This window comes from Dreissena polymorpha, chromosome 3 (assembly GCF_020536995.1).
Source record: "Dreissena polymorpha isolate Duluth1 chromosome 3, UMN_Dpol_1.0, whole genome shotgun sequence".
NCBI lineage: Eukaryota > Metazoa > Mollusca > Bivalvia > Myida > Dreissenidae > Dreissena > Dreissena polymorpha.
In genome coordinates, this window is record NC_068357.1 from 22,486,401 (window position 1) to 22,509,969 (window position 23,569).

General features: G+C 36.0%; 1 protein-coding gene across 2 annotated transcripts in view; it reads left to right on the forward strand.

Moving 5' to 3' along the window:
• The first annotated feature begins 17 nt into the window (after positions 1–17).
• LOC127873265 (uncharacterized) overlaps positions 18–23,569 on the forward strand; it is a 50,494-nt gene continuing 26,942 nt past the window's right edge. For both annotated transcript variants that reach the window (XR_008046097.1, XM_052417040.1), the window contains exon 1: positions 18–244. The gene's annotated coding sequence lies outside the window, so the exon portion shown is untranslated. The remainder of the gene's footprint in view (positions 245–23,569) is intronic.

The following is a 23,569-nucleotide window of genomic DNA, read 5'->3' on the forward strand; positions in this document are numbered from 1 at the left end:
GTGAGTAATTGTTGATTGGTTTTTCTGAAGTGGAAGATGGTTATGTGAAACAAACTGATATGTTGACAACCAGTCAATAATCTATGCAGCGGAAGTTCTAATCGCATACCGAAGTAAAAAGAAAGATTTTAAGAAAAAGTGTTGTTTTGTAAACTTCTTTGAATTCCTTAATTCTCGCGTTACGCGGTCAATTACAACCAACTTAATTTGTGCCAAAATAACAGCTGAATAAGTTTTACATGAGGTAATGTATGACAATTTGCATTGAATTTATTATGTTTACAATATTTATTACATTGGCAACCAAATTTCCAACATACATATTTTTTTGGATACAGCTGGCGATTATATCGTGGGAGTTTAGAGTCACAACATAAGCACTCTTTTGGTTAAAATTTAACATCTCAAAGTAACCGTGGAGGGAAAGTGTGCTTGGTAAAGGTCACAAATGATGACAAATCCTCAACAGCCTGAACACTAGATCTAGCATGGTTTTCTACCAAACAAGCTAAACTGGTGACTGGTTCTAGCCAATTCTCACTGCAAGTCACCTTATAACAGTCACCTTATGACATTACGGCTGACGTTCAGGAAATCATGCTTTTTGCTTCTGAAAACAATTAAGTTACCACGGAGGAAAATTTTGGAAGAGGGGTTGGGCTCTAACTCAAAATAGCATTAACACTAGCACAGCACTCTCGATACCAACTGTTCTTGCCCACATCAGTCCTTTTTCTGACCATTTTGGGAAAAAAATGCATTTTTGGGATTGGGATTTCTTTTGCACAAAAAAGTCCACTGATTTGAGAAAAACTAATTCTTTAATTTTGAGTGTTAATGGGGCTTTAACACACCTGATTTACATGCAGTGCAAGTACCGGTACAATTCATTTATACCAACAAGATAACATTTTGAAAGTTTTTTTCTTATCATTATGAACAGGTGGCGTTGTTTTGGTTTCCGGACGTTTCCCCCCTAGGTCATTTCCTCCCCCAGACGTTTCCCCCCCACATCGTTTCCTCCCCAGACGTTTCCCCCCCCATTTTAGTTGTAGTGCAGACGTTTCCCCCCCAATAAATTTATCATTGTTTGGTTGAAGTATATTCTTGATTTACTATCAAAATGATTATTTTGTTTATGAAGTCTTTTATCTATGAAGCAGCTTGTTTAATTTTTTTTTGGTTTTATAAATCATTTTTTTGGTTTAACTGTGAATGGAATGCACTTACATCAATTTTTTTGACACATAAAATGCACTCAATTTTAATACTAATCGATAAAGTGATTTTTTTTCACTTTATTACAAATAACTACTGCTAATATACATTTACATAAATGGGGGTGAAACGTCTAGGGAGGAAACGTCTTGGGGGGGAAACGTCTGCCACCCGTTGTTTTGAAGATACCATGGAATGATTTAATAGATATAGAATGATAAGAATGCTGCTATTGAATACTTGTTGATTATATGAGTGTTGAGGCCAAGAACAAGTACAACATAAATGCCACAAATGTGTTTAACAGGAATGGTATTAACAATTGAAGAGTCTGCGTATCGTAAAGAATAATGTCCTATTGGAATTAAACATTAATGAGCTGAACAAATTAATAAAAACATGGAATAGTATCTGGATTAAAAAAACAGCCTGCTTAGTCAATTGTTTAGAACAAGAAGTGGTCTCTTAGGTTCTAATTTGTAGTTTCATACCAATTTTTGTATCTGTTGCATATATTTTTACAAATTGTCTTTTTTAAATTTGTATAAAATATATTAATTATTTATTAAATAATATAAATTGCTGCCTACAGTTTATAAATATTCAGGGTTGTCATTATGATCGTAAACAAAGGATTATTTTGGAAAAGTAACCGATTCGGCTGGGGGTCAAGGCCTAGGCCCCCTTGTAGGTCCAGGGTAAGGCCCTGGTAAGGGGGTCAGGGGGGCAAAGCCCCCCGACCGAAAACGAATTCTAGACACATTTTAGGGACAAAATACTGCTATTCTCAGAGCATAAAAAGTTAAAATGAGGTCTAAAAAGAATAGAAAATTTTAAGATTTTCACATGTTAAGTAAACTGTACAATGTAAAAACATATTATATTGATAGATCTTTGCATGTTCCAATTCTATCCATTACTCGATAATCCGGTATAATTACGATTTCTTTTTTTCAAAACCAAATAACGGCAAATATTGACGATGAATGTCGTCCACCATTTAACGCAAGTGCATATACAAATTGAATTGTGGGATTGGGGAATCCCCATTTAACATGCGTGAATCACGTGACGCGATTTGAGAGCATTGAAAATCGTTTATGTTTAGTAATTACGACAAATCGACGACTAAACTGTTACATGTACCTCCTTTCAGAAAAGTTTGCGAAAGTGAAATTCTGAGAATAAAGATGCTCCTTCTTTTAAATTTTACCAAGTACTTTTCATTCCGGATTGTGATATAACTTGTCAGGTCATTCATGCATGTATACCTATAAATATGCATAGTTTGGCAATCTCAAAACACGTTATTTACCTACTTATTACATTATGTGTTATGCCCATTTGTATAACAAAATACATTATTTAATTGAAGTATTTTCAAATGCGTATAGTTAAATGTGTTATCCGAAATCATTTCCAGATTTCATTATTCACGGAAAATTAAGAAAATTCTAGCAACAGAGACACATTTCTCGTGTTTTTCATGCACAGATGAAAATCATGCCAAAATGAGACTTCATGTATAACATCACGTCATTCTTCATCGGGGAAAGCATGGACTTTAAAGGGGCCTTTTCACAGATTTTGGCATTTTTTAACTAATTCATTAAATGCTTTATATCGATAAATGTAAACATTGGATCGTAAAAGCTCCAGTAAAAAATCAAGAATAAAATTAAAAAAAGGAAAAGAACATTGCACGGACCAGGTTTCGAACCAGTGACCCCTGGAGTTCTGCCAGAGTCCTGAAGTAAAAACGCTTTAGCCTACTGAGCTATTCCGCCGATTACACTAGTTGATGTATTTTTTACCTTATATAAGCAATCTTCGTAGTTTCACAAAATTTAACGACAAAAACAGAACTCTCCAAATTATTCAATCGTTTCGCGTTGCAACGCTTTATAATTTTTAGGTTTTAAAATCGTCAAAAGATGCATATAATGGCTATATTAGACCATCGTAAATGTTCAGTATTACTGTTTCCTCACAAATATCATAACTAAAACGAAAATTTGCGAATCTGAAACAACTTTTTTCAATTTTGTCAATTTACCAAAGCGTGAAAAGATCCCTTTAATATTTAGATGCTAAATAACAACTTCGTTACGCAGAGGTCGCTAATATATTTTATTTTGGTAGAAAATCGAAGAGCATTTTTTAATATGTGGAAACTTTTTCTCTAACCAAAAAAACTAATTAATTACGCTCTACATTGCTACATTCGTTGAGATACGGTCAGTAATACTAGTAATCTGTGAAATGTACAGCTATTTGATACAATTTCGCGTGGGGTCGGCGTGTATTCGGCTGCCTGAGCGCTGATTGGTTGACGTGCTTACCAAGAAGAATTTGATTGACAGCTGGAAAAATTAATATTTGGCACTCGCTGAGAAATTCATTGAAAACAGTAGTTCTTAGGCGGAGTTAATGTACTGACTGAATGGGCGTCGCTCTACCATACCACGGTTATTCCTCGTCATTTATTGTCGGTTTGCGTGATCACAACTTCCGATAGCAATTTTAAAGATTCAGGAAAAACAACCGATTTTCTGGCGATTTTAACCGATGAATTCGATCGGCAATCGGTTAATAATGACAACCCTGAATATTCAAATTACATTATTACTGTAAAATTTACACACAGCTTTTTTTGATACAGAAATAATGATAGAAAGTATGTTTTTTAGCATTAATTTTAGACAAAGCCTTTATACATGTATTTTGCAAAAGTTCTGTTCTGAAGAAATTTGTGAGGAATTGCACAGTAAATTATTTTTTTATATTTTTTTATGTGTTTGATTCTTGCTTAAATGTGCGTAAATCACACATACAAAAAAAAATGCACAAATAAAAAATGTTGTGCACATACCCACGCAAACATAAAAATAATGAAGGCATAAGATGAGAATTAACAAAAGCCCTTTTCTGTTAAAAAGACAACGATATTGGCTACAGTATTTAAGTAGTATTATGAGGGGTAGTAAATTTGCCGAAAATGAAGTTTGGTTGGTTGACTTGTATGAGTTAATTTGTTAATACATAAGCATGTAATTGTATTGATGTAAAACTTAGCATAGTTTAACATTTAACTTCTCGGAAATGAGCAGCCGAAGTTTTCTGCATTCAGCTTTGTATCAAAATGAAATTTAATTCAGCAATCAGATTAAAATATTTCAACATATGTTGTACCAAAAACAAATCAAACCAGTTCCCATATAGAAATAAGATGGCTTCACTTTAATAAGGGGGAAACAGGTTCTGAATTACTGTCAAGAACATGGTGCTTTACTTATTATTTAAAAGTGACAATTATCAATGATCGATTTTGGTAAGCTTTAGTTAAGGGGGTATATGGGAACACTATTGTTATAAACGTTATTTAAAAAATCAATTGAATTGGATTTTAGATAGCATTTTACTTTAGACACAATAAGCATTAATAAAAATGGTGTAAATTTTGTCCTCTACCCTGGTAATATTGATAGTTTCTAATACTATGATGTGATTCCCTCAAATATTATTCATGAACATGCACATGAGGTCTTACTGTTCTCATTGATGTCACTGATCAGACATTTGTGTCAATACGTTTTTTAGAAGGATGTGTGGAGTATAGATATACAACACCTTCAATTACCAATATAAAATAACAAGGAATATCTTTTAAAAGATAAACGGCATTTATTGCGGTTGGTGTTTGTGAAAGATAAAGAAGTAAAAAATGAGTTGAAAGAAAGCGAATGCCTTTGTCTGTGCAGTTCTTAGCCGCATCACATGTAAATTGATTACGGGATGTTGCGCCATATTTTGTGGCTTATAATACAGAACCGAACTACAAAAGGAGAATGAACGTGAAATGAAAACATACAAGTTAACTGGCCACACATGAAATATTTATGCGCATGTTCTTTGAACAGACCTGTTTTAGTGGATTGTCTGACATTGGTATTTGATTTGAATTTTAAAAGTATGGGAAAAAAATAATCATCGCCCTCATGTTTAATAAAGTGATTAATGTGGTGGAATAAATCTTATTAATTATATAAGGATCTATTATTGACATACCATAATTATATCATCGAATATCTTCATTTAAGATATTTCTGGTCAAAATAAATTTCAACATCACTTAGTGAACGCGCTAGCATATATGAAATGATTCTTTCACTAACTGTGAACTGACCCGTCTACCCTGCCAGTTGGAATGCGATGCATTAAAGTGAGGTCATGATTCCACTGCTGGAACAACGGCTTGTTTAAAACTTATTACTTTTACATGTTTATGGTCAATTCATAAACACTTTAAACTATTGTGGTCAAATCAATATCAGGATAGGGAACAACAATACTTTTATGATCTTAAATATACTAGTACACAGAATGCATTATGGTAGTAAGGCCAAGACAAAATAATGTTGTGGTTCAGGCTACTGGCCCAAAAAAATTAGGGTAGGTAGGTAGGAAAATCATTTTATTTTTTAACCAGGTTTTCTGAAGGAAAAAACTGGTAATTAGATTGGTGAATGTCGGCTTGTGGGCTGGCGGGCGGGCGGAACAAGCTTGTCTGGGCCATAACTTTGTGGTTCATTGTGAGATTTTAAAATCATTTGGCACATTTGTTCACCATCATTAGACGGTGTGTCGCGCGAAAGAATTACGTCGATATCTCCAAGGTCAAGTTCACACTTTGAGTTCAAAGGTCAAAAATGGCCATAAATGAGCTTGTCCGGGCCATAACTATGTCATTCATTGTGAGATTTTAAAATCATTTGGTACATTTGTTCACCATCATTGGACGGTGTGTCGCACTAAAGAATTATGTCAATATCACCAAGATCAAGGTCACCAAAGTGTTTTATCCAGGCCGTTTTAGCGTGGCGCGGCGCCACGCCGCTTTTTTGAAGCGCCTCGCTGCCCCTTTCAAAGCAAATTAGCGCCACGCTGCCCTTTTCAAAGGCCGCCGCCCTGTTTTCCGCCGTGTGCGACCTTATTGATAACATCTTAATTGCCTCTTAACCAAGCTTCTAAGCCGACTATTATCAGAGAAGATTCGCGCGGTTGTGAATACGTCATGCGTGAATAACCATGTGCCAATGTCAATCGATAATTTCAGTGGCTTTGTAACACTAATCGGTCCGTATACAATCGTGAACAGTTACTTAGGAGACTTGATGAAAACCTCGATGTTATCACGTGGAAATTGTGCATTTCATGCATAATTCAGTTATATCAAAACATTTATTTTTACGCGTAATTAAATTAATAAAAAAACACCAGTTGTATCTGTAAAATATTGATTTGATTTCAATTTAATGCAAATCAGTTTTAAGTTAATAAAAATTAATTTTATACAGGGCTTGCACTAAGCGGCGTACGGCCGTATATTATGCCCGATAATTGTTTCCATACGCCGATTACAAAACCCCATGACGTCCACTGTACTTCCTGAAAATTGGCCATACGCCGAAAATAGCACCCCGTGACATATTAAAGCTGTCGATTTAAATAACGCTCCGCCTCCTATCCAATACAATTGGCACAGGCTCATATTAAAGCTGTTGATTAAAATAACGCTCTGCCTCCTATCCAATACAATTGGCGCAGGCTCACAGTAGATGTGTGTTGATGACTTGTAGCAGACGACAATCTTAACACGTTTGCTGTTCACGGTTAGGCAGACCGCGCTTAATTGGAGCACGTGCTTGTTTATTGTCACGATGTTTTGATTACAATAACGTGTGAATGTCGGCAAAGAAGTTGATACCCCGTCTTGGACCCTGTTTGGCCAAAAGTTGTTAATTGTTGTAACAGTAGTAGGCCTGCACCATTGGTTCAATTAAGAACATTATGACCCGTTTGTAACTTTTCAAAATATGTTAATTGGCAAACACAGATATGAATTTTACAAAAATATTGAACTTGTACCACTTATCATTCGTGTTTAGAATGTCGCAACGTACGCTTTCCGATTTTGGCATTCCACTTTCGACGAAACGTAAATTAGAAATTTATGCAAATTGCGTTGTAAGCAAAACAATTATATCGGAGACCAATTAACGTGTATTGAATTAATTGACAATGAACATAAGACAGTACGGCGCTGTTCCTTGTTACACTTTTTGCGAAATAAAATGTACACAATACAACACGTGGTCATGAAAACAATGTCATTACGCAGAACTTTCTGACTATTCAACAAAGTGTTAGTGTTTGTGAATCTCCATTTAAGATGCATATAAAGGACTTGTTTGTGCAATGTGTGTAACGTTTTAAATATAAATAATTGTTTAAGAGGGTAACTCATTTAACAGTATTCTAAGACTTCTTTGAAAAGCTATAGTTTGTATAAGATATATATCCTATGGTGTTTAATCTTGTTTTTTGTTACTACATGAAAATATAAAACACATAATAAAATATACATTCTGGATTTTGTTGGTTTAATTATTTAACAATAAATCTCAAAACTATACATACAATGTTTGTGTGTAAAAAAGCTTGTTATTAAGTCACTATACAGATATATTTGTGCCCTTTTTATGGATGTCACGCGCTAAAGTGCCCTTTTTTGAAATTTTGCACCACGCCCTTTTTCCTTCCTGTATAAAACACTACACCATGACTAAAAATAGATTTATTTTGAAACAAAGGGGGTTAATTATAAACAATCAGTTCAGTTTGAGTTGTCTCCCTTTATCAGACTTTTTTTCAAATTGAAAACCTGGTTTTGTGACAATTTTGTCCCTTGTTTATTTTTTATTATGTTGAACGGCTTTTTTCCAATACATACGTAGGTCTAGCACAAAAACCATTTAAACTGCTGATTAGGATGAATGGTCAATTCATGGCTTCAACTTGGCTGTAGCCATGCATTTACTTTTTATCCTTATCAAAAACAAACTTCAGAAAATACTGTAAATTTTGATGGATAAAAGCCTGAAAATACTTTGAAGAACATGGCTTAATTACTAAGGCTAACATCTGTTTTAAAGTCATTATACCTAAACTAAAGGCTTTAAAAGCCCTGAATTCCGGAGCATGGTCGCACTTTATATGTTCAACATACAATAAAATTGACAAAGAAGATGATTTCTCCTTTGCGTCGCAGACGCTCTATGCATTTAATACGTAAAGCGCGTCGCCGATGAGGCTAATGGTGGGCGCGTAAAAATGGCTGCAAAATTATAGGCTCAGTCGGGGAACCGTAACCACAACATTATTTTGTTTTGGCCTAATTACTAAATATTAGAACATAGCCTTTAAGTACAAACAGTTTGTTTTTTAGCTCACCTGTCACGAAGTGACATGGTGAGCTTATGTGACCGTGTGATGTCCGGCGTCCGTATGTGTGTGCGTGTGTCCGTCAACAATTTGTTTGTGTAGACAGTAGAGGTCACAGTTTTCATCCAATCTTTATGAAATTTGGTCAGAATGTTTATCTTAATGAAATCTGGGTTGGGAATGTATTTGGGTTATCTGGGGTCAAAAACTAGGTCACTAGGTCAAAAACTAGGTCACATAATAGGTCAAATAATAAAAAAACCTTGTGTAGACAATAGAGGTCGCAGTTTTCATCCAATCTTTATGAAATTTGGTCAGAATGTTTATCTTGATGTATCTGGGTTGTGATTGTATTTGGGTCATCTGGGATCAAAAACTAGGTCACTAGGTCAAAAACGAGGTCAAATAATCGAAAAACAGTGTGTAGACAGAAGAGGTCACAGTTTTCATCCAATCTCTATGAAATTTGGTCAGAATGTTAATTTTGATGAAATCTGGGCTGGGATTGTATTTGGGTCATCTGGGGTCAAAAACTAGGTCACTAGGTCAAAAACTAGGTCAAAAAGTAGAAAAACCTTGTGTAGACAGTAGAGGTCATAGTTTTCATCCAATCTTTATGAAATTTGGTCAGAATGTTTATCTTGATAAAATCTGAGTTGGGATTGTATTTGGGTCATCTGGGGTCAAAAACTAGGTCACTAAGTCAAAAACTAGGTCAAATAATAGAAAAACCTTGTGTAGACAATAGAGGTCGCAGATTTCATCCAATTTGTATAAAATTTGGTCAGAATGTTTATCTTGATGAAATCTGGGTTGGGATTGTATTTGGGTCATCTGAGGTCAAAAACTAGGTCACTAGGTCAAATAATAGAAAAACCGTCAACAATTTGTTTGTGTAGACAGTCAAGGTCACAGTTTTCATCCAATCTTTATGAAATTTGGTCAGAATGTTTATCTTGATGAAATCTGGGTTGAGATTGTATTTGGGTCATCTGGGGTCAAAAACTAGGTCACTAGGTCAAAAACTAGGTCACTAGGTCAACTAATAGAAAAACCTTGTATAGACAATAGAGGTCACAGTTTTCATCCAAGCTTTATGAAATTTGGTCCGAATGTTTATCTTGATGAAATCTGGGTTGGGATTGTATTTGGGTCATCTGGGGTCAAAAACTAGGTCACTAGGTCAAATAATAGAAAAACCTTGTATAGACAATAGAGGTCACAGTTTTCCTCCAATCTTAATAAAATTTGATCAGAATGTTTATCTTGATGAAATCTGGGTTGGGATTGTATTTGGGTCACCTGGGGTCAAAAACTAGGTCACTAGGTCAAATAATAGAAAAACCTTGTGTAGACAATAGAGGTCACAGTTTTCATCCAATCTTTATGAAATTTGGTCACAATGTTTATCTTGATGAAATCTGGGTTGGGATGGTATTTGGTTAGTCAGGTGAGCGATTCAGGGCCATCATGGCCCTCTTGTTTCACCATTTTGGCAATGGGCTGGGTTCCTTTGGATTGGAAAAAATCATGGCGTTTTGACCAAAATTGGGACATAAGTGTGGTCGTTTTGTTGTTTTTTTGCTAAAAAATGCTTCAAAATTGATAATAAAAGTGTTTTCAATATTATATTAACTAAGGCTCAACTTATAAAGTGGGATGTCAGCTGAACTAAATGTTGAGATCTAAACGAAAAAGTGTACATGGATTGTTTGGAAAACTTTAATTGGATGTTTAAAGGTCCCATCAGGGAAAAAGAAATACTTTTTTTCATTTGCAAATTGTGGCCGAATACCGGCCTTGAATGTTAACGAAAAAAAAACACATACTGACAAATGCTCTGACAAATATAAAGGGGCTCACACAAACTGTTTCAGGGGTTCCACTGGCCCAAAAAAAGTTGTCGCCACTTTTTCGCGGCGTGAATACTGTCGGTTATTCCACCTTATTAATAAGAACAATCATTTTAAGAAACCTTATTACATTAATGTCATTGACTATATTATCACTTTAAAAAGTATGTTATTTCATAAAAAAATCAATAAGTACCTTCACAAGTCATACCTTCATAAGTATTAATAAGCTTTATTTGTATATAAATAACATTTTTTTCAACTTGATAAACAACACAGATAACCAAAATAATATAATAATGTTAACATCAATGACTATTAAACAGTATGCTGCATAAATGTTTCGAAATTAATTATTTAAACATAAAATCACACCAATGTTCATCATTTGAAAGGGAATCAGAAAATAAAGCATCTCACTTCAAATTGTTTAACAGTTATATTTGGTCATTTGGACATGATATACATCAGCTTCTGTTGTTGGCAAGTTTTCTGTTAGTGGTGGATGATTTCCAGGTTCAATTAAATGACTGTTGTTCACGCCTTTTTCCTGACAGAAAGGCCCAGATAATTGCCACAATCCATTCTAGTTGCCTGAAATAACATAAAACATATTTTTACAAACTATCAACATCAAACCAACACATAAATGACCCGATCTTTAAATGTCCGAATTAAACATATCCGAAATATAGTACATCGAGTGAATGTTTTATATTTAATTCAGAAATTGTTGTTATCTTAATCAATTTATATCCTTCCCAGAACATTACAATAATGAATCTACTAAACAGAAATGCTCACAAATACCTGTTGAAACAAGTTTTTATTTGTTGATGTGGAGAAATTAAATGCTTTTGCCAGCCCCATGGTTTTGATTTTAACAAAGAAATAGCGGCCCTAATAATCATTATAATTATTGATCGTCGTGACAGTTTGTCCCCGTGTTACTTAACTTATTGCTCAATATCATAAAGGAGTCGTTAATCCGATAATAACCCCCATAAAACTTGACAATAGCAGTAAAAACACCGTTTGCAACACTTACACGCTTCGGTGATTTCTAATGCACTCTGCACTGTAGGTCGCTTACATCGTCGTAAATCAATATTTACAACTGACAGACGCTGGCTGCTAATGCTCGGTCGCGTGCTTTCGACTCGCAGTACATTTTCGGATATAATTTTACCGATTTTTTGAAATTCGCCACTTTTAAAAAATTGGAGCCACATTAAAAAATTTAGAGCCATTTGGCGCCAATGGCGATCGACAGCGGAACCCCTGTGTTTTGCTGTCGAGAGTTGAGTGGGAAACTGTTCTATCCTTTCAGCCTTTTAGTTACAGATAAAATTGTTTTATGCTGAACACGTAGTTAACATCATTGCAAAATGCACTGTAGTATCCCTTTTTGTTCCATATACTTCACAAAATAGAAAGTGAATTGAATTACCTATTAATGTAAATGTGATAACTGTAGATTGCATGTTTTCTCATTCGAAAAGTTTCTGGCCTACTGGTGGGAAATTTCTTTTTTTTGGACGCTTACAAAGATCAGTTAAGGTGAAAAGCTGCGCAAAAGAAATCAAAGTGTACGTTGGAATAAAATTGAAGCGATGATGTAAACTAAAAACAACATTTGAATTATGGCACAAAGGGTTTAATTTAAATAATTTTAATTAAGTTTGAGGCACAAAAAAGTTGACTTTTAAATCTCACAATATATACCCACTTAAAGACTATTGTAATAACACTAATAAGGCAGTTTTATGAATGCATGAATGCCATCATTCATGGCTGACAGTTCTAATAAAATGAACTGAAAACAAGATACTTCCATTAGAGAGACTGAAGAACATGTCCATTATTGTTGACATTTTAGTAGTAACTGTGCCTGCATTATTCAAAGAGTAAGAGCATTGTTCAAGGAAACTTCTGTGTATTTAAATAGATGTCTACATTAAGTTTTGTTGATTAATAGATAAGAAGAAGAATATTCTTGATTCCACTGGATGGAAATGGGTCATGATACTCATTGAATAACTCTGGTTTTGCATTCGGAAATAATTATTACTCTGTCACTTCTATGTTTATCTGGAGAATTATTGTAACAGAAGTATAGATTTGCATGTTCTGAAAGTAATACTGTTTCTCTTTTATAAGACATACATGTAAGTATTTTCTGATATGTTGCGTTTATGAGAGTTCCAGATTAGAAGAGGAATTTTTTATAAAATAAAAGCAAATACATGTACCCTTAAAGCAAAATTTAAGTGGTGGTAAATTGTTAAGAAAACAAGTTTGTAACAATATTTAAATGCATATTTATATCAAGTACACTAAATATCATGGGGTAAAATACATGATAACTCTATAAGTTTATTTAAAATACATTTTAAATATGTTTCTCCAATACCCTTTGTTGCTAAATGATGATCAGGGCTTAATACCTTCTGAAGGTAAGATATCAAGTGTAACCTTTTCTGGCCCTCTGGCTGCTATATTACTGTTTTCTACTTGCCTCCTTAGTTCCCTACTCATGAAACCAGAGGGCACTACAGGTTTATCTCCGTGTCTGTATGTGTGTTGGTGTTTCCTTGTTTCCGTTCCAATCTGGATCCTGCATTAAAAGAACTAGAACTTAAGCTGTGGTTGATGAAATTTGGTATGTGGATAGAGGGCCATATTGAGAATATTTATTGAGTGTTGGTTTATTGGACATGAATTGTGGTTGCTACAGAATAGTTACAAAAATAATAGGAAACTAAAATCTTGATTCTGCAATAATTCAAAATGTTCTCAAGCTAGATTGATAAAACTTATTACATGGCTGTATGTTAATAGAGGTCCACGATACATGTATGGGAAACATGCATGTTATTTCAGGCTCTTCATCAAAAATTGTAGTTGGTAAAGCAGCTATGTTTGCAGATTTTTTTAGACATGATAAAACATAAAATTGTGGACTTTGCAATAACTCAAAAGGTACTGAAGCTGTTTAATTAAACTTTTGGTGATTTATTCTTACTCTGACAACATTAACTTAGAAGAGGACTGCTGTTTTTGTCTGTGACAAAGCTGTTGTTATAACCTGACTATTCATTTGGCTGTCATAACTATGCAAATATTGGTGTATTGTGTGTCCTCAACAAGAATTTTAATGTGATGATCTTGTCTCTCAGAGGCATTTGTCCTGTCCTGGATAGAGCCCATGCCTTTTGTCTGATCACTCCCATTTGCCATCATGAATCACTATGCTCAGTACATTAGAAGATGTCTATACAGCAAGTAAAGTGCACACAATAATGGAATTAAATAATACTGCTTTGGTAACTCATTTAATTTGTAAATGTGTGATTTATTTAGCATATTCATGCACTCTTGAATCATATTCAGACACTCTTGAATCTTACTGTAAAATATAATTCTTTAAGACTCTTTGTGACTGCATAATTATCCCCACGCTTTTCGGAGAAAAAGTGGGGATATTGTGGTGATGTCCGTCTGTCTGTCCATCCGTCCGTCCTGGTTACCTGCTCCTCCTACACAATTAGCACTAAAACCTTGAAACTTACATACATGGTAGCTATGAGCATATATGCGACGGTGACAGTGACGGAATTTTGATCTGACCCCTGGGTCAAAAGTGATGGGGGTTGGGGCGGGGCCCGGTCAGAGATTTTCCTGCGACCAGATTCGAAAAAGGCTCATAACTACTGTGTCCCTTCAGATATTGCTTTCATATTTGTATGCATGTGTATCTAGACAACATCTATCCATGCGCATAAAATTTTTGACCACTGTGACCTTGACCTTGAACTTTGGGTCAGTTTTTAGGTTTCGAAATCTGCGACCGCGATTCGAAAAAGACTCAGAACTACTGTGTCCCTTCAGATATTGCTTTCATATTTAGTATGCATGTGTATCTGGACAACACCTTTCCATGCGCACAAAAATTTTGACCCCTGTGACCTTGACCTTTAACTTGGGGTCAGTTTTCAGGTTTCTGCGACTGCGATTCGAAAAAGGCTCATAACTACTGTGTCCCTTCAGATATTGCTTTCATATTTGGTATGCATGTGTATTTAGACAACACCTATCCATGTGCATACAATTTTTGACCCCTGTGACCTTAACCTTGAATGTTGGGTCAGTTTTAGGTTTCGAAATCGGCGACCGCGATTCGAAAAAAGGCTCATAACTACTATGTCCCTTCAGATATTGCTTTCATATTTGGTATGCATGTGTATCTGGACAAGACTTTTCCATGCGCATAATCACCTTGAACTTGAGCTCAGCGTTCAGGTTCCGAAATCTGCGACCGCGATTCGAAAAAGGCTCATACCTGCTGTGTCCCTTCAGATATTGCTTTCATATTTGGTATGCATGTGTATCTGGACAACACCTTTCCATGCGCATACAATATTTTACCCCTGTGACCTTGACCTTGAACTTTGGGTCAGTTTTCAGATTTCAAAATCTGCGACTGCGATTCGAAAAAGGCTCATAACTACTGTGTCCCTTCAGATATTGCTTTCATATTTGGTATGCATGTGTATCCATACAACACCTATCCATGCGCACACAATTTTTTACCCTTATGACCTTGACCTTGAACTTGTGGTCAGTTTTCAGGTTTTTACATCTGCAACCGCGATTTGAAAAAGGCTCATATCTACTGTGTCCCTTCAGATATTGCTTTCATATTTGGTATGCATGTATATCTGGACAACACTATGGGCATACACATTTTTACCTCTGTGACCTTGAACTTGGGGCCAGTTTTCAGGTTTTGAAATCTGCGACCGCGATTCGAAAAAGGCTCATAACTTCGGTGTCCTTTCAGATATTGCTTTCATATTTGGTATGCATGTGTATCTGGACAACACCTTTCCATGCACATAAATTTTTGACCTCTGTGACCTTGACCTTGAACTTAAGGTCAGCGTTCAGGTTTCGAAATTTGCGACTGCGATTCGAAAAATCCTCATACCTGATGTGTCCCTTCAGATATTGCTTTCATATTTGGTAGGCATGTGTATCTGAACAAGACCTTTCCATGCACATGAAATTTTTTACCACTGTGACCTTGACCTTGAACTTAGGGTCCGCGTTTAGATTTCGAAATCTATTATGTGGTTATCTACCCAATCAGAAGAAGTGCAAGCATTTTCATCGGACAAAGGAATTTTGTAACAATGAATCTTGTGTATTGAAAACACATATAGAGTTACACAGTAGTGGCGCAGAGATGTATTTAGTAGTCAATTGTTTGTGTTAACTCATCTGTGAAATGGTTTAGCTCATCCATCTAATGTTTATACAAGGGATTATAAAATATTGGCGCAAAGGGACACCTGTATATGAGAGAAGAGATAGAATGCAGTCAAGCATAAAAAGCATGAGAAACCCATGGAATAGAGCCTCAAGAATCTGTAAAAGGGCTGAAACTTTCAATTTGTTCAATTAAACTTTTAGACTCGTTACTGAAAATCTGTCAAAATTTTCAAGTGGGAAAAATGTGAGAAACAATTTAAAGCAAGATGGACTTTGAACAGGCACATCAAAGACAGACATGAAATTCAACATTTTCATTGTTGTGTACAAGATTGCGACAGAAAATTTCTGAGACGCTACTATTTAGTCAACCATTTAACCTCAAAACATATCTTTTCCAAACCAGAAGCAAGAAGATTGGCTATAGGAGAGCATGTTCAGCCATATCATAAGTCATTCTAATGAGGATGACATGTACATAATGGACGTCAGTGAAGTTGATTCAGTATAAGATTTGTTAGGAGAGCAGGATGAGGAGGAGAAATTAGGGTATAGATTTTCACTCATTTTTATTCGCCCGTTTAAAAAAAAAGGGAAGTATTATAGTTTCACCTTGGCGGCGGGCGGGTGGGCAGGCGGGCGGGCGGGCAGCATCCACAGCAGTTTCCGCTCTCTAATTCAAAAAGTTTTCATCGGATCTTCACCAAACTTGGTCAGAAGTTTTATCTAGACAATATCTAGGTCAAGTTCAAATATGGGTTATGCCGGGTCAAAATCTAAGTCACAGGGTCTCTTAGTGCATTTCAAGCATTTAGCATGGTGTCCACTCTGTAATAGAAGTAGTTTTCATCCGATAATCACCATACTTTGTCAGAAGTTGTATCTAGACAATATCTAGGTCAAGTTCGAATATGGGTCATGCCGGGTCAAAAACTAGGTCACAGGGTCACTTAGTGCATTTCAAGCATTTAGCATGATGTTCACTCTCTAATTGGAGTAGTTTTCATTCAATCTTCACCAAATTTGGTCAGAAGTTGTGTCTAGACAGTATCTAGGTCAAGTTCAAATATGGGTCATGCCGGGTCAAAAACTAGATCACGAGGTCACTTAGTGCATTTCAAGCATTTAGCATGGTGTCCGCTCTCTAATTTAAGTAGTTTTCATCTAATATACACCAAATTTGGTCAGAAGTTGTGTCTAGATGATATGTAGGTCAAGTTCAAATATGGGTCATGGTAAAGTTATCAAGTTGTCCAAAACCTTCAAACGGGCGTATCTTGTGACAGTTTGGCACTCTTGTTTAGGTTATTTTACATTAACTTCTTCATTTCTACACCGAATTACTTCAAATTTATACTGAACATCTCTTATGACAATACGGTCAATCTCAACTATGTTTGGCCCCATTACCAACCCTGGGGTACCCCTGGGTTAAACATGCGGCGTGGGGATACACGTCGGCCTCTGCTGCGCCATTTCTAGTATTGTACATGTTTTGATATTGGTGGTTGCAAAGTGTTTTCATGTTCCCCACTGCCAATTGTTGTCTTATGATCAAACTCTTTGACCAGTACATCCTCACACAGACTAGGCATGCCTGTCAAAGGAGAAAGTTGAAGCAAGTTGATTTCCTAAGGGACTACAATTGCCTCAACACGCATATGAGCTGCAAAGGGTTCACCCTTTCCCCCATAAGAAGCGAAGTGAAAATGGCTATGTGCAACCAGCATAAAACCAGAACAGCCTGCGAGTAACATACAGTCTGTTCAGGTTTTATGCTGTTTGCTGCTCACCAGTAAAAGGGCTGGAAATGAAGCCTTTAAAACTTAAATTTAGTAAGAAAGGTCTTGAATTAAATTCAACTTTCTAAGTGACTTCTTATGCATGAAAATAAATATCTGAGCTGGAAAGGGTTAACATGCTATCTGTAACTCTTCTGGCATTCAGTGATGTGTGCATAGACCTACAACTAACTCTTTCAGTGATGGAACCGAATTTTGAAGGCCTTTGCAAACAGTTTGGATCCAGATGAGATGCCACAGAACGTGGCGTCTCATCAGGATCCAAACTGTTTGCTTTTCTGATAGTATTCTTTGAAAAAAAACACAAAGAAAATGCTAATTTTAGAAATACAGCAGACAACATTTTAGCAAACGACACATTTCCCAGCATGCAAAGGGCTAACCAGACAGATTCCAATCAATATTGAGGAACGTTATTGGTCATGATGGCAGGGAGGGTTCTAGCATATTAAAGAGGAATGAAAGGCGTTTGCACTGCATAATACCTTCCCATGATTAATTATGAATCAGTGGTTATTGAAAATGTCATAACAGGTTACATGCCCTATTTAACACAATGTGAAAGTAGGTGCAATTCTGGTGTTAAAATAATTACGTCTCTGTTTCCTTTTACTAAGGAACATTTCATTATATCAGTGGGTATATGACTGAATGATTTTTTACACCTAATTAAAAAAATACGTTTACGTGGTTTGATACAGTCTTTTATTAATAGATTTACACATATGACAAATTTCATTTATACCTTGTTCTACTGTATAAATGCGCAATGGTGTTGAAATGACACCCTCTGATTAGATCCTAAAGACCACACTTAATATGTCATTTGTTGTTGCATAAATAATTATATTTAATTTTGTTTATTTCCACCAAGACTTAGTGTTATAAATTTGCTAGTGACATAAGATATGGGATATTGATGTACTACAACTTTCCTTCTTGCAAGTTAGTTCACTTTAATAAAACTATCATACATGTATGTTGCACTTTGGGTTAGTTGCTTTTTATTTTGGAACATTTATGATAGCATTTATAACGGGTACAAGTCAACACTAGTTAGTTTTACAGTATTACATGTAATTCTGAATTTGAACATTCATTCTTAAATGTAAATCCACAAACATCAAATCTGATAACATTTCTGTTGTTTGTTCAGTCCACTACAGTTCATGCTAAATATAGATATATTCTGCAGTTTATATTTATTATTAATTATGCTATTCCTGTGCTGCTGTGTATTTGCCTATGCACAAATTCTCATGTCACTGAATCTGAATTCATACTTACATGTACATGTACCTGCAAAACTGTATTTTCAGTGCAGTGAAGCATGTCATTGTTCCAGTAATTCTCATTTATATAATTGTTCATGGTATTCCCAGTGGCAACATGTAAGGGTAATTACTTTTTGATAACAATGTTTCTTTTTAGATTTCAAGTTTCTTCCATTGAGAATTGAATCAGTCTTCAAGTCCCCGCAGAAGCTGCTTTTATAGTAAATCAATGGCTTGTTTTCTAGGAAATGCATATTGATTCAAACGTATTTACGTCATACTCCGTTTTTTCCCTACTTTTGGAAAATTGCATCATTACGCTGTGTCAAATATCTCTCGGTAGTTATCAAATGATATTTAATTAATCCGCCTTTTAACTCCCGATGATGACTTGAAACCTTTTTATGGCAACAGTGTCAGGGCTCCCTCTGGCTCAAAAGTTTTTGTAGCCAAAGTTACCTTTTTATGTCTTAATTCTTATTATTTTGGATATTTTATGGGTGATAATGCAGAAAACCTAGTAGCCAAATGGATTTTTTTTGTTGCAAAATTTCTTTATTTGTAGCAATTGGCTAATTTGGCGGATGGCAGAGTAAGCCCTGAGTGTGAGATCTGTTGTTTTTTGTTTCACCGCTGATTTTGTGTTCTTGTTTACGAAAGTTAACAATATTTTTTAATTGTCATAAAAGTAGTACTGTACATAACTCAGAACAAGTAAAATTGTTATATTTCAGACTGGGATAATATTCAAATTGTAAGGTAGTGCAAATTTAACTTTTGTTTGTTGTTGATTATTGGAATTTTTGGAAGTACTTGATTGTTGCTGAACTAACATTTTCTAAGTTTAAGTTTCCACATGCCGTCTTTAAACTGGTACTGACAAAGAGGAATAAGGTCTTTAAATCTGTTTAGTCCCCCACTTTATGAGGGGGGGGGCGGCATTTAGATTCACCCTTGTCCATATATCCTTCCATCTGTCCCACTTATTTTGTGTCCCGCATAACTAAAAACTTTTGATGCTAGGAATTGAAATTATGCAAATATATGAACCACAAATGAGAACTGAGCTTACTTCCATATGACATAAAAGTAAATGTAAAAGAAATATGGCCCCTTTTTTTTTAAAGGGACATTTTTGAATTTATGTTGCGTGTAGCTCAAAACGTATTGCTGCTAGAGGACTGAAACTTATCTTACATATAAACATTTTTTTTCCAATATGTTTGAGCTTAGATAAAAATACATGTATAGCTGCCACAGGGCTAAAACTTTAAAACATATTACTGGGCATATAAACTTGCACCCCTCAATATTTGGGCTGTGATATGTTCAACATAAATCAGCAGTGATTTTTTTTTGCTTTTTTTTGTTACAGCCTGTGCCATTCTGATTGGGAAAATTAGCATGATAAACCATGAAGTTGGGAAAAATAGTGCAATAAACCATGAAATTGGGAAACATTAAGCATTATAGATATGATTATAAGAATTAAAAGTGTTAAGTGCATGTTTGACAGCATTTTTATATCATTAAGTGCTGCTTTAATGTATTCTTACAATGAAGACAGCATACATGTATAGTAAATATCCTTCCACATGCATATTAAACTTGCAATAATCTATAGATTCTTAAATACACTATTTAATCATAACCTCTTCAAGAATATTAATTTAATTCAGATTTTTTTTTAAATTAAATATCATATGGTGAAAACATTAACAAATATTAACAAACACGCTTTAGTGTTCCTGCTGTGTTATGAATGATTTTTTAAATGGAGTTAAACTAATATATTTAATTTGTTTACCTTTCAATATCTTGCATTTTACATCCTCAGTTCAATGCTATTTCAGTAAACTGTACTGCGTGACAAACATAACTAGAAATGGCGCAGCAGAGGCCGACGCGTATCCCCACGCCGCATGTTTGACCCAGGGGCGCCCCAGGGTTTTTAATGGGGCCATGCATAGTTGAGATTGACCGTATTGTCATAGGAGAAGTTCAGTATCAATTAGAAGTGAATCAGTGTAGATATGAAGAAATTATAGTAAAAGGCAATTTTGGGTGGGCGTGGCCTATGTGGGCGGGGCGCCCCACGGTTGGTAATGGGGCCATGCATAGTTGAGATTGACTGAATTGAAATAAGAGAGGTTCAGTATCAGTTTGAAGTGAATCGGCGTAGAAATAAGGAAATTATAGTAAAAGGCAATTTTGGGTGGGCGTGGCCTATGTGGGCAGGGCGCCCCAGGGTTGGTAATGGGGCCATGCATAGTTGAGATTAACGGTATTGTCATAAGAGAGGTTCAGTATCAATTTGAAGTGAATCGGTGTAGAAATTAAGAAGTTATAGTAAAAGGCAATTTTGGGTGGGCATGGCCTATGTGGGCGGGGCGCCTCAGGGTTGGTAATGGGGCCATACATAGCTGAGATTGACCGTATTGTCATAAGAGATGTTCAGTATCAATTTGAAGTAAATCGGTGTAGAAATGAAGAAATTATAGTAAAAGGCAATTTTGGGTGGGCGTGGCCTATGTGGCCGGGGCGCCCCAGGGTTGGTAATGGGGCCATGCATAGTTGAGATTGACTGTATTGTCATAAAAGAGGTTCAGTATCAATTTGAAGTGAATCGGTGTAGAAATGAAGAAATTATAGTAAAAGGCAATTTTGGGTGGGCGTGGCCTATGTGGCCGGGGCGCCCCAGGGTTGGTAATGGGGCCATGCATAGTTGAGATTAACTGTATTGTCATAAGAAAGGTTCAGTATCAATTTGGAGTGAATCGGTGTAGAAATTAAGAAATTATAGTAAAAGGCAATTTAAGATGGGCGCCCCAGGGTTGGTATAATGGGGCCATGCATAGCTGAGATTGACCGTATTGTCATAAGAGAGGTTCAGTATCAATTTGAAGTGAATCCGTCTAGAAATGAAGAAATTATAGTAAAAGGCAATTTTGGGTGGGCGTGGCCTTTGTGGGTGTGGCCTATGTAGGCGTGGTTCCCTAGGGTTGGTAATGGGGCCATGCATAGCTGAGATTGACTGTATTGTCATAAGAGGGGTTCAGTATCAATTTGAAGTGAATCGGTGTAGAAATGAAGAAATTATAGTAAAAGGCAATTTTGGGTGGGTGTGGCCTATGTGGCCGGGGTGCCCCAGGGTTGGTAATGGGGCCATGCATAGTTGAGATTGACCGTATTGTCATAAGAGAGGCTCAGTATCAATTTGAAGTAAATCGGTGCAGAAATGAAGAAGTTAATGTAAAATAATATAAAAAAATGAGTGAAAATCTCTGACCCGGCCCCGCCCCAACCCCCTTAACTTTTGACCCAGGGGTCAGATCAAAATTCAGTCACTGTCACCGTCGCACATATGCTCATAGCTACCATGTATGTAAGTTTCAAGGTTCTAGTGCTAATAGTGTAGGAGGAGCAGGTGGCCAGGACGGACGGACAGACGCACATCACCACAATATCCCCACTTTTTCTCCGAAAAATGTGGGGATAATAAAGCAGAATATGCATATGAATCTGATTATACACAGATCCACTAACATATAAATCAGATCATGTTTGTCTCTTTCCATTTTCGAACGATACTCATCTTAAATTCTTTAACTTTGTGAGTAGACTAAACTTCAATTTTCCCACACTGGTTTCTGTGACGCACATTTACTGTGCAGATTTCTAATAAATATTTGTTGTTTTTTATCTCAAACGTAGTATTTTGCGTTAATTGACACACATTATTCCATAATAACCATATGATATCCGCTGTTAATTTGAATCTTTTTTATCATTTTCGCCGCTCATCGCAAATTTCTCGTCTGCTTGACACCATCTTGGACGTGTGTAAAAACAGGCAAGCTCAATCGGGATACATCGACTATCGTCGGTATCCTCCGCAATATAGAGAGGGATTGTGTGGAAAGCAACAAGAAATCGTATTCGGCTACATTCGCGAACAATACATAGGTCAGTTATCGTTCGGCGACGACTCTCACAAGCTCGATCGGCACTCGTTGTACGAAATTATCGCTAAATGACATTGTAATCTTATTGACTTTATTGGGAAAATTTAGTCATTTTTGGGGAAATTTTGGTCAGATTTTTGGAAAAAAAGTTGATTTTTGCAATTGGGAAGCAGCCAAATATCGGCGGTAATTTTGGGCAAAAAAATTCACCCATCAGAGTAATGGCCCCTGTTTTATATCAAAATCACTGTTTTAAGCTCGGCGTTTTCGGAGAAAACCCGAGGTATTGTCATAGCCAGCTCATCGTCCGACATCCGCCGTCCATGTCGTGCTAAAACCTTAACATTTTGTTAAGGTTTTGAACATTGGCTCTAAAATCAAATTGCTTCCACCTACAACTTTGAAACTTCATATGTGGATGCACCTTGATGAGTTCTACATGCTACACCCATTTTTTGAGTCACTAGGTCAAAGGTCAAGGTCACTGTGACCTTTAAAAAAAATATTCTGACAAGCTTTTATTTATCTGCACCCATAGCCGAGCGTGGCACCCGTTATGAGGTGCTCTTGTTAATATACACATTATAATGATGGCAGCAAAAGGGCTAAAACTTTTCAAATATATTAAAACCAGCCTGTGAAATGGGGTGCCTCCATTTGGTTTGGATATTATCAACAGAACCAGAGTTGTGACCCCTTTTATTCTTAAAGTCAAACTTTTTAGCTCACCTGAGCACAACGTGCTCATGGTGAGCTTTTGTGATCGCCTTTTGTCCGTCGTGCGTTGTCTGTTGTGCGACGTCAACATTTGCCTTGTTCACTCTCTAGAGGCCACATTTATTGTCCAATCTTCATGAAATTTGGTCAGAAGATTGGTTTCAATGGTTACATTTGCTTGA